The 12377-nt window shown below is 41.6% G+C and overlaps 1 protein-coding gene across 1 annotated transcript in view; it reads right to left on the minus strand.

The window, feature by feature from the left end:
* Positions 1–12356, minus strand: part of LOC129720744 (uncharacterized protein DDB_G0275275) — a 385619-nt gene extending 373263 nt beyond the window's left edge. Inside the window, exon 1 of the mRNA XM_055672415.1 lies at positions 12339–12356. The gene's annotated coding sequence lies outside the window, so the exon portion shown is untranslated. The remainder of the gene's footprint in view (positions 1–12338) is intronic.
* Positions 12357–12377: the final 21 nt, after the last annotated feature.

Here is a 12377-nt window from a genome sequence, read left to right on the forward strand (position 1 = left end):
AGTTTTATCGATTAAATGTCAAACAATTTTCAAATTTAAAATTTTAGGTTGAATCGTTCTGGGCTCCAATTTCAGATAGTTTCGTAAAGTTTGCTTTTTGCTTAGATAGGAAAATTTTACCAATTCGCTTAATTAAATTATTGTCTTGGTAGTGCAGCAAACAAAGGGTTGATTCGAATATGTATGAAATGACAGCGATTAAATAAAAAATATCCATCCTTTTAGTATATATTATTATTTATAACGTTTTAACGTCTCAGCATCCAGAAATGCACTGTTAGATAAAATTGCAGCAAATACTAGAGTTGCAATTCTCTCTTTTATTTGTTTTAATGAAATATAAGAATACCGTAGTCCAACGTCATGCGGTCGTGTCTTGAATACCACCTACCTACTTTTTTTATTCTCGCTTATTTTCCGTCGGTCTAGTTCCGCCACTGTTGTGGCCAATCACCGACGCCCAGGGAGGCGACTCCACACCCAGGACCCTATCTCACGACTTGTTTATTAACGGACCGGCGCCAACGGCTTTACTTCCTCATGCGATGGAAGGCGTGATCCCAGAGATTTTCGCCTCAGAAAATCTCCCGGTGTCGGCTAGGATTGAATCTAGACCAGTTGGGTTGGTTGTGAGTGGATCATGCCACCTCACAACCATCGACACCTATGTCGGTGGTGGGATTCGAACCCAGGCGTCGAGCGTGGTTGGCGGAGACGTTACCAACCACACTAGGCCCCCGCTGTATGAACATAAATGATGGTTCTCAAAATTCAAACCAGTTTTGACGTAGGACTACGTCTATCTGTAAGTTAGGTACCTGAATTTGAAAATCTAGTAATTCAACCAGGGAAAAGTGGTCAGGTTTTGAGCACTTTTATTTCAGTCATTTATAATCAGGTTATTGAGGTTGTGGCCTCAATCGAACAGAAATACTTTTACGGTTAAATTTATGTAACAAAAACAACCTATTGTTTGAGATACATTATTGGAAAATTAGAAAATAACATCGATTGTCTACATCATACCGAGAAGCCAATCACTACCTCACTTCCCAAGCACAGCCGACACTAACGGATACAACCGATCTGACTTTGTAAACTATTTGTTGTTGTTGTTGTCATTTTCTGTTCCCGACGCTTTTTTATTTCCCTTGCCATTCTCTTCTCTTCTTAACTCCTCCCGCTTTCCAACTAACTGACCAAACCTTGATATAAAAGGTACATTCGAACATTTCACCCCATCATTAGGTTTCTCTGCTAGCTTGTTGAGCAGTACAGTAGTTTGTTTTCGCTCCGTTCGCTTTGTACGTTAGTTCGTAAGTTTGTGTGTTCGCGTTGGAAACCGACGCTTCGGTGAACCCTGATATGGGTAAATCAACAGCCAGTTCTAGTACGGGGAAACGGCCTCGGCCTGACAACACGCCTAATCCCGCGGCTAATAAGCTCTTGGCCAACAACAGACTCGCTGTCCTGGAAAACGCCACGGATGCCGAAGTAGTGAAGAAGGAGAAAATCCCGCCTTTCTATGTGAAAGGCTTCCCGGAAGGACTACGTGAAGCAATTGTGTTTTATATCGACAGAGGACTGAAATGCACCATCCGCATGTGCACTGAGGGATACAAACTGATGGTTCCGTCGTTCCGTCGTCGTTACAAGGCGGTGCAAGTGATACTGCAGAAACACGAGGTGGAATATTTCTCCCATGACATCGAAGCAGAAAAACCCCTCAAGGTTGTTCTCCGTGGTCTTCCTGACATGGAAGTTGACATCCTGTTGGAGGAACTGAAGACAAATGGACTCAAACCAATCCAGATCCACAAGATGACGCGGCACAACAAAACTCGGAAGTACCGTGATCAATTATATCTCGTAAACCTGGCGGACCTACAGTCCATTCGAGCACTTATTCCCATCATCGTAGCCTGGGAGCCCTACAAACCAGTGCATCGTGACGTCACCCAATGCTCTAACTGCCTGCTGTTTGGACACGGGTCTAAAAATTGCCATATGGCGTACCGTTGCATCAAGTGTGGCCAAACGCACACCCCCGATGCCTACCAGCTGATGGAGACCGCCGATCCGGTGTGCGCCAACTGTGGGGCTGCCCACAAAGCAACCAGTAGAACGTGCCCGAAACGCGCAGAGTTCATCGAGATTCGTAAGCGAGCCTCCACCAACAATCAACCAGGTCGCTGAAAGGTGCCCCCAAACAACACAAAGGAGTTCCCTGCCATTGGCTCCCGGCACCCCATAACTTTCCTCGCCCCGCTACCGCTGAATCCAACCGCCAAACCAGCCACAGCTGCCTCTACGTATGCTGAAGCAACGAAATCCGGTAGCCGTTCACTCCCACCAGGTCTCCAAGGGAACTCGTCCACGATGACTTTCTCCCAAGCTGCAACTGGAACAACTGAAAACGAACCCATGCTCACCATGGAGCAATACTTTTCACTGGTCGTGGAATCCATCAACACTTTTCGCAATTGCAAAAGTAGAGCTGAACAACTGCAGTCTGCGGTGATGATCGCTTCCAAATATGGACCGTGAAATCATCAAGATTTCTAACTGGAACGCTTGTTCCATCAGGAACAAGAATTACGGGCTTGTTGACTTCCTCAACGAACACAAAATAGACATTGCAGTCATCACGGAGACGCATTTCAAACCTGAGGTGAACAACTTTCTTCCCGATTTCCGATTGGTACGGCTGGATCGAGCATATTCTTCTGGAGGAGGTGTTGCTATTGCTCTTCGGCGTGAAATAAGCTGTCATCTGCTACCAAGTTTCCAACTCAAAGTCATCGAGGCCGTGGGATTGGAAGTAACCACTGGAGTCGGTCCCATTACCATCATCGCAGCCTACTGTCCCAAGCAAGTCAACGTAAGGGACGGGACGGCAAAGAACCTAAGAAGCGACATCATCAAACTGACTCGGAGGCAGGGGCAGTTCATCATTGCGGGTGACCTCAACGCAAAACACCAAGCCTGGGGCAACAGTCGACGCAACCAAAACGGTCTGATCCTCTTCAATGATCTACAAGTAGGCCACTACAACATCCTAGGTCCAGCCGCTCCCACCCGGTTGAGCAGTTCCGGAGTACACACAACCATCGACCTGTTCATCTCCAATATGGACAACATCACCAACCCGGTTGTACACCAAGAACTCAGCTCTGACCACTTCCCAGTGGTAGTCGAAGTTGGATCCTCTGCTAACCGATTCCAAGTCTCTCGGCGTAACTACCATCGAGTCGATTGGGCGCGGTTCCAGCGATGTGCGGAAAACGCAATAAACTACAGCATCCAGCTTAAGTCCTCAGAAAACATCGACCAGTGTCTTCAATCCATCGTTGAGGCATTATCCCTGGCCCGAGATCTACATGTGCCGGCTTCTAGTCTGGTGAGTAACTCTCTGAACCTAGACAACACAACCAAACGATATATCCAATTCCGTAATACTATTAGACGACAGTACCAGCGCTCGTGTCTGCCTCACCTGAAGACCAATATCAATCGTCTTAACAAAATCAACAAAGGCAGGTTGGTGGATCTAAGAAACAAACATTTTTCTCAACATCTTCGTTCCCTCCCAGTCCGTGGAAAGCCGTTCTGGAGACTTACCAAAATTTTGAAAACCAAACCGAGACCTATTCCCCCTCTATCACCCCCAACACCAATCCCCGGTCATTTCCTTCTAACAGCATCTGAAAAAGCCAATGCACTTGGTCAGCATTTTGTCAACTCTCACAATTCGGGTCATGCCATGGTTAGCCCGCACGAGCATGCCGTCCAGGAAGTAATAAATAGAGTCGCTGATCTTCCCTCAGTCATTCCCGATGAGTCTAAAACATCTGCTGATGAGTTGTTAGCTTCCATCAAGCACACCAGGAACATGAAGGCCGCCGGCGTCGATAAGGTCCTCAACCTTGAGTTGAAAAACTTGAGTCGAGAATTTTTCGAACACCTGGCAGCGATCTTTAATAAGTGTCTGGAGCTCAGCTATTTTCCGTCTTGCTGGAAGCGAGCTAAAGTGATCCCCATCCACAAACCTGGTAAGGACCCTACCAACGCTAAAAACTATCGTCCCATCAGCCTATTATCGTGCATCTCGAAGTTGTTCGAAAAATTGATTCTTAGTCGCTTACTAGAATTCGTAAACCAGAATAACATCTTCCTCCCAGAACAGTTCGGGTTTTGACAGGGTCACTCTACCGTTCACCAACTGACTAGAGTTACTCAAATCCTAAGGCGGAACAAGTCCGTTAGTAAAACATCTGCTATGGCATTGTTGGCATCGAAAAAGCGTTCGATAATGTCTGGCATGATGGCCTGGTGTTTAAGCTGCAGCGATTCAACTTCCCGATCTTCCTCGTGAAGATCATCAAGAATTATCTGTCGAATAGATCATTCCAGGTCTTCCTTAACAACATTCCCTCTGATACGTTAAACGTAGATGCTAGGGTCCCACAGGGTAGCCTTCTTGGTCCCATCCTGTTCAACATGTTTACCTCAGATGCTTCTCCCCTTCCGGGTTTGGCATCCTGTCTATGTTTGCAGACGACACTGCCATTATCTACAAAGGTCGAGTGATCAGAGCTTTGACGCGTAGACTACAAGAGGGTCTGGATGTTTTGTCCGACTACTTCAACAGCTGGAAGATCTGCATCAATGCAGCTAAGACCCAAGCTATTATATTCCCGCATTCAAAATCAACTCGACTTGTTCCACCTGCTAATGTGAGAATCCATCTCAATAACACTCCCATCGAATGGTCGAGTGAGGTTGTCTATCTTGGTCTCTCCCTGGACCAAAAACTTCTATTTCGTTCACACGTAGAGAAAACTGTTACCAAGTGCAACATACTGACCAAATCTCTCTATCCTCTCATTAATAGGAAATCCACTCTTTCCCTCACTAACAAGCTTGCCGTTCACAAGCAAATAATTTTACCGGTCAGAGTACGCTTTACCTGTCTGGGAGGGCTACGCTAAAACCCACCATCACAAACTTCAGATTGTTTAGAATAAAATATTACGTATGATTCTAAACACCCCTCCGAGGACACGAAACTCTGAGATCCATCGCCTGGCTGGTCTTCAGGTGCTGGAAGAACGGAGAACAACATCGTTCGTGAGCTGGTACCTTACCGTAGTTAAGTAGGTTATAAAAATTTATTTTTCAATTAAAAACAAGTCCTATAAAGGAAGAACTGTAAAATTTTACACAAATAATGTAAATCTATAGAAATGAGTAACCAGCAAACCTCAGAACAAAGGTGCAGAGCCTTGAAAGGCTTAACAATTATTATGTAAACCATTTGTAACCATATAAAAATATGAAAAAATATACTTTGAGTTAAAAGAGTTTTTTCACCCCATCATTTACATTCTGAAACCGTACCAGTGACGTACGGAGCCGTTGAAAGCAGGAAATACAAAATAGTACCGTTCATCTCGTGCCAGGTTTCACCCGTAATGCTGGTGGCTGTTAGTAGTACATGGCTACTGCGAAAGTATTAAAATGGCTGGAATTCTGGCCGTAATAATCGGAGAACAAGAATCATCGGCAACTGGCACCTTTTGGTTGTAATTGAAGTGGCTAGTTGAATGTTCTCTTTAACAAAACGTTGCTAATAGCGGAGAAAGCCTTGCAAATAAGCATATTTTTCTTGGTGTTTATTTTCTGACAACGGCCGGGGCAGTGAATCGTTCTGGTCTCCAGGCTTCGAAATGGTCACGGTAGAACCACTTTTCACTGCGATAATCGTCTTCTTCTTCCTCTGACGCTACCAAGGCTCGCTGTCTGAATACATTCTTAAACAAACATGTCGAATGAGTATCGCCATCACGACGTTATTTTCCTCAAACGTATTTTGACATTTTTTCTAGTAATGAGAATTACGCACGTTGAGTGCGTGTATTCTGAAAATTATTTATATCATTGATCTTGTAATAATATTTCTCAACATAAATGAATGAAGTAGACAGAAATAGGCCGAAATAACATCGCTAAACGATTGACAGTGTGCATCTCTTTGATACGCGAGTGTCGTTTGAGTATCCTGTTCTTTCTGTCAGCTGAGCGGCGATGGTTTGGTTGTTTTACGTTTACGAGCGAAAGCCGACTGTGACGCACGCTAAGGAAGCGAGATCAAATGAAAATGGTGACCGTTTACAAGCCTGCTGGTCTCAAATACCGAAAAGGTTCGTATTTGTTGTTTACTGAGAAAGGGAGAATCTACCGAATTCGCTAATTCAAATGTTTGTCTTTGCATTACAAGCTACGAACAAATGCTTTCGAATATCTGCGAAGTGGAGATGCCAATATAAATAACGTTTATTCATATATTTTATTTATATTAATTATTTTTTTTTATCCGAGATTCGTTTCTCTGTTAAATGGGCACCTTGATGCTCTTCAAATAGCTGTAAATATGTAGCATGTACGGCAAGTTTCGCTGAGTAAGGATATCACGAACTGGGACATAGGGCTGTATTCCTCGGGCCCTGAGGGTATCCAAAAGTAGAGATCTGGCGCCGCGGAATTCAGTACACACCCAAACAATGTGTTCAATGTCTTGATACCCCGTAACCCGTAGTGGTTGGACATAATCCGAGACATCACGCGAATTTTATTAATTATTGTTCAAAGCGCTCTAATGTCTCAACAAACAACAATTCACTATTAGACAGAAAATATACAAAAATACCGTACTTCTACGTCATGCGGTCGTATCTTTGATACCGCCATCCTACTTTTTCCTCAACAGAGAAGGTATGAATACAGGCAGTAATTGGTTCGTTACACCGATGAAAGTTTCGTTGTAGTTCATTGTGAAGTCCGGAAATTTAACATGGATAGCGTATTCGGGGAGTCAGTTTCGTTGTTCATTATTATGGCTAACCTTCGTTGTTCGAGTATGTCAAGGCCGAGTAGACTACAACGGTCAGGATACGGTGAAAGATTTACAGAATCCCGCCAAGGTAGATCTCTCAGTGCAAATTTTAAATTCAAATTAGAGAAACATTATCGATCAACGAGCAATAAAGCGTTTTTAAACAGTGAGAATCTTTGAATTATCTAGCCTTTTTTGTGTTAAATCCTCATTGAGGTGTAGCTTTTGAGATAACAGCCGAGCGATGTTAATTAAAAGTGAGCTTTGCATCAAGTAGGAAGGTCGTTAACTTGGTCCACTCTTTTCAGGGTATGCCCATTGATTTGGTAGTTGAAAAAGGTTTATTTATTAATTTATTCATTTCCATCCGACCATAAGGTCTACATGAAATATGAGGTGATGGGGAAAAGCCAAAAATTGGCATAAAAACCCCATATCTTTTAAATGCTTAATTCTAACAACATACAAAACATAGATCTAACATTTAAGAGTCTTCATTATTTTCAACAGTAAAACTATTAGAAGGAAAGTCATCAATTCTTCACAACAAATAAATCGTAGTCAAGACATTAAAAAATTCAACATAATTATAGACACAATAATTGAAATTGCTAGATAAATATCCATTGTCAATTCGGCTCTTAAAGCAAATTACGTCGGAACACTTTAGCTCCCTCTCCAAATTCAAAGAGATGAAAGTATTCATTGAATATTGCGCTCATCGAATGTAGAGGTGAGTTTTGAAGATACTCAGTTCTTACTAGTGGACGACGGAGGAAACCGGCTCGAGATCTCAAACGCCTAGCTTGGGTACTCAGGCTAAGCTGCTCTAACAAAGAACTGCAATCAATCTCAGACGAAAGAAGCTTGGTTTCATATGGAGGTAGATCATGTGGGTTGAGCCATCGTAGATTCCTGAGGGCGTACCAAACAAACTTGCGTTGGATGCATTCAAATCTGCTAATCCAAATTGCATGATACGGTGCCCAAGTGACGGCAGAAGATTCCAAATGTGACCGTACTAACGCAAAATATAGCGATCGAAGGCATAGCGGGTCGTCGAACTCCTGGGCGATTTTAAATAAGAATACGAGCTGTCGATTCGTTTTATCTATTACAAACTGCTGATGATGACACCAAGATCTTTCACGACTTCTACACGCTCCAACGTATGGCTAGCGATCGTGTAATCGAAGCGGAAGGCTTCGCGGCTCGATTCATGATGGAACGAGATTGTTCTACACTTTTCGATACTAAGGGTCATCCGATTGATATTACACCACGTAGCAAAATGGTTCAGTTGAGACTGTAGAGAGTCGCAATCAGCCAAACTAGTCACTTCGGTAAAGAGTTTATAGTCATCCGCGTAAACAAGCTTGCGATTTCCGGTAAACAGATGCATCGCATCGTTGAAAAATAAAATAAACAGGGTTGGCCCGAGATTGCTGCCTTGAGGTACACCGGAGTAGTTGGTAAACTCCTGAGATAAAAATGAGCCAATTTTTATTTTTGATTTGCCAGGCATGAATCCATGTTGCTGTGTGATAGTTGAACATGATAGAATCGCTAACTATTATCTCAAGCACTTAAGAGCCAGCACAAAGGGACGTTATCCCTCGATAATTTTCAACTAACTGCTTCTTACACTTTTTGAAAACCGGAAACATCGACGATTTTTTCCATTCATGAGGAAAGTGAGCTTGCTGCATCGAATGGTTTAGAATTTTCAGAAAAGGGGCTTTAATCTTTTGCATGCACCTTTTCATGAAAACAGGTGGAACACCATCTGGTCCAGGCGAGAACGAAGACTTCAATTTTTAATAACATATCTTCGGGAATTTGGAAAGTGTCCAAATCGACCACATCGGTGGGCACATTGTCGAGGCATTTAAAATCAATTTCTGCGTAGTTAGAAGGGTTGAAGACACTAGCAAAATGATCAGCAAACAGTTCACATTTTTCCGCATTAGAAGAAGCCGTCGCGTTTCCTTTGTTAATTGTCACAAGTAACCCATTCTCTTTATGCTTTGATCTTACAAACGACCAAAATTTGGCTGGATACTGACGTAGCTGCTTTTGAAGCCTTCGTACATTCTTAGCATACCGTTGACGATTATATCTTTCGTAGTTTCCGCTTGCTCTGTTGAATATCGCTTTCGTGGTGGGATTTCGATTCCGAGTGTACTTTCGAAGTGTTGCAGCACGACTTCCCTTCAAGGATCGAAGTTGAGCATTACCCCATATAGGCTTCGGTGGGGGCTTAAAACGCGGATTAAATCTGTACAAAGCGGCTCGAACAAACGAGTTGAACTGAAGTATAGCTTCATCTACATCGTTGCAACCGATGACGGGCTCCCAGTCAACAGTTTGGAAATAATCACTAAGTGCTGAATAATCGGTTCTCTTAAAATTCAATGCTGTCGTGTCCACATCTTCTATTAGCGGTAAAGGCGAATTTACACTCACATGAAACACGAGAACAGGATGATTTACATCCAATCGTACTAAAGGTTCGTCCGTGCTAGCCGGAAGTGTATAGTTCGCCCCCACATTAACAAACACTAGGTCCAAGTACCGTCTGTTAATATTAGTGACTGGGTTCACTTGCAGTAAGTTGCATCTCGCGGTACCATCAAGGAGTATTTCTTGAATCGTCGTTTCGTTCCGACCACAACGTCTTGAAGTAGTGTTCGAAACGTCAGCATACATATAACCGTGACGTGAAGGTTTCCAAGTGATTTTGGGTTGGTTGTAATCACCAGCTATTATGACGATGTCATTTAAATTTGCATCATCGCAAATCTTCTCGATACAGTCGATATGTAGTTTCATAAGCTCGGGATCTTGGCTTTTCTCTGGGATTAAACACCCAACAAAAAGCTTCATATTTTTTAGTTGAATGGTGATGAAAAGTTGCTCGAGAGCAGCAAAAAATCCAACATCACATGAAGAGGAATCCAGAAATTTTTCACGGCAATAATAACGCCTCCGCCTACCTCGCGAATACTATTTAAACGGTTCCAATCCATTTGGTAGTTGAAAAGTATTGGACTGCTTTTTCGGTGAAACATCATGAGTTGACATTTGGAAACAGCGCTTGTAAACGTAAGCAGTTATCAACAGAACAGTCGACTCCAAGCAGCAAGTCGATGTCGTCAAAGAATAATATGAACAGCAGAGGTTCCAAATTGCTGCCTCGAGGAACACCAGAAAAGTTGGTGAACTGCAACGAGAGGCAGGACTCAATCTGCAGACGAAGGGCGCTGTCGCACAAATATGAACTGAGCAATTCCGTTAGTTTTCGAGAAGCGCCCAGTCGTGCAAGTTTTCGTAAGAGAATTTTGTGGTCAACACGGTCAAATGCAGCCCTCAAATCAGTGTTAACAACCTCGGCTTGCGCCTTCTGTTCCATGTGAGAAATGCAGGTTGACGTGATCTCCAAAAGTTTTTTACAAAAGGATCGGCCAGGTTTATGGTCTCTCCTTTTGAAAACACGAAACATGCACGACAACTTCCAAATCGCCGGAAATTTAGCTTGTTTAAACGATCTTTTAAAAATATAAAACAGAGGCTTCACTAACGCTGGAGCGCAAATGTACAGAGATTCACTCAATCCACAGGAACATCTGCTGAAGAGACATTAGCTTCTGCATCAGAAGCAAAATTATCGGCGAAAACAACGGATTGGATTATTTTGTTAGAATCAAGCACCAATATTTGCTCATTTCAAGCTATGTTCAAGATATCGTTCTTCAAAACAAAGCCTAGAGATGATTTACAGGCTTTGGGCATTATTTTGTTCTCGAAACTACCAATTTTGGATGGTGTTTGGTATTTTCTGGAAGCCAGAAGTCCCCACTATGGATTTCCAAAGGCATCCGAGGTCCACTTCTAGTCCCTGGGATTCAACTCAGTTTCGAAAATACCCATATTGCGTATTACTAGGCCATTCTACCACAGATATGAAGGGAATAGAAACAGATAGGAATAACTGCATTACGCAATTTCGTTAATATAACATTCAAACTATTTCATACCTAGGATTCGCATGGAACTTTTTAATAAACAAGGTTCGAAAAATTGCATGAAATATATTACAGCATTTGAAATTTACCGTATTACTTTAACATTTTCAATGAAGAATCTATGTGCAAAATGATATTTTTTTAATGCTGTCATATATTTTTATAGTTACCAAATGCAAACACTTGCAAAGTTTTTGTTATATTTGAAGCAATAATAAAATTATTGTTTTAAATAAATAAAAATAAACTGATGAATATTATTAATATTAGGTATATATTAATAGTCTTCATTCCAATAAAACTTCTATAACTTTGTATGTGTATAACATAATTTTCTAGCTCTAGTGGCACTGTTGAAGTGAAAAAAATATCCCCAGAATGAGAAAAAAATTAAAAAATCGAAATTTATAATTTAATTTAAAATCACTATTTGAAATCTCATAAGAACGGGAAAATTATACGGATCGAAACGTTGGCGATGACCCCATAGAGATCAGCGCTGTTTTTATTGAGACTGCTAAGCCGAAACAAAATCAAATTATACTTTGAAACAGTATATTACTTAAATTTTTGCCATACAGGAAGATAGACAAAGAGAGTTAGAAAAACTATCACGATACGAACTTAATGTAGCGGATATATGCACACGAGTTTAATATTTTTTTCTTGAGTGAAAACATTATGTTTGATTTTGTATTAAGATTATACAGGGCCAGTGTGGCTAGGTTCGAACAATAAACTTTAAGGCATGAGTTGAGTGTGAAGCTGCACATTAATTTTGCGAAGCTTTTAATCGGCCAGGTAATTAGTCCTGTGGATTGTACAATAATTCTATTGAGTAATGACTGCTTTGGCGACCCATAGAAGTAGAGTAAAACTCTGAAGTTGCTGTCGTTATCATCAACGCTATCAGGAGATTTATTAATAGTACTATCTGCTGATAAAGTTATACCTGCATGATTTGCTTCCACTATCAGGCTAGAAAAAATATAATAAACAACGACAATTTGCATTATCAGCCAAGGTAAACTCATAAAACCAAGTTTTATGAGCTCTCAAATACGCGTATCTATTGATCTTATCGGGCATGCAATCAAGCTCTTAGTACTTGGTTGTATTTTATCAGTCAGTCAGAATCATTTGCATTTGCTGCGGGCTTGAAGATCGTGTTATAACTGACCCAACCATCATATGACGATTAGTGAGTAAACAAAAGTAGGCTCATCACAGTCATATAAGATTTGGCATACTGCATATTCGAGTTTGCTAATTTAAAAAATTGCACTCTCATTTTGTGCTATTTATTTCCTACTGCATCCCATAATTTACATCGGATTAGCAAATATAATTAATTCTGCTTCCCGAACAAATTATAAAAAGTCACTTTCATTTTAAAGTCAAAGGAAAAGCTTACTCACCTGGGCTGTGAATGCAGTTATTTTAGTATCCACCGGCGG

The sequence above is a fragment of the Wyeomyia smithii genome, chromosome 2 (assembly GCF_029784165.1).
Source record: "Wyeomyia smithii strain HCP4-BCI-WySm-NY-G18 chromosome 2, ASM2978416v1, whole genome shotgun sequence".
In the NCBI taxonomy this organism is placed as follows: domain Eukaryota; kingdom Metazoa; phylum Arthropoda; class Insecta; order Diptera; family Culicidae; genus Wyeomyia; species Wyeomyia smithii.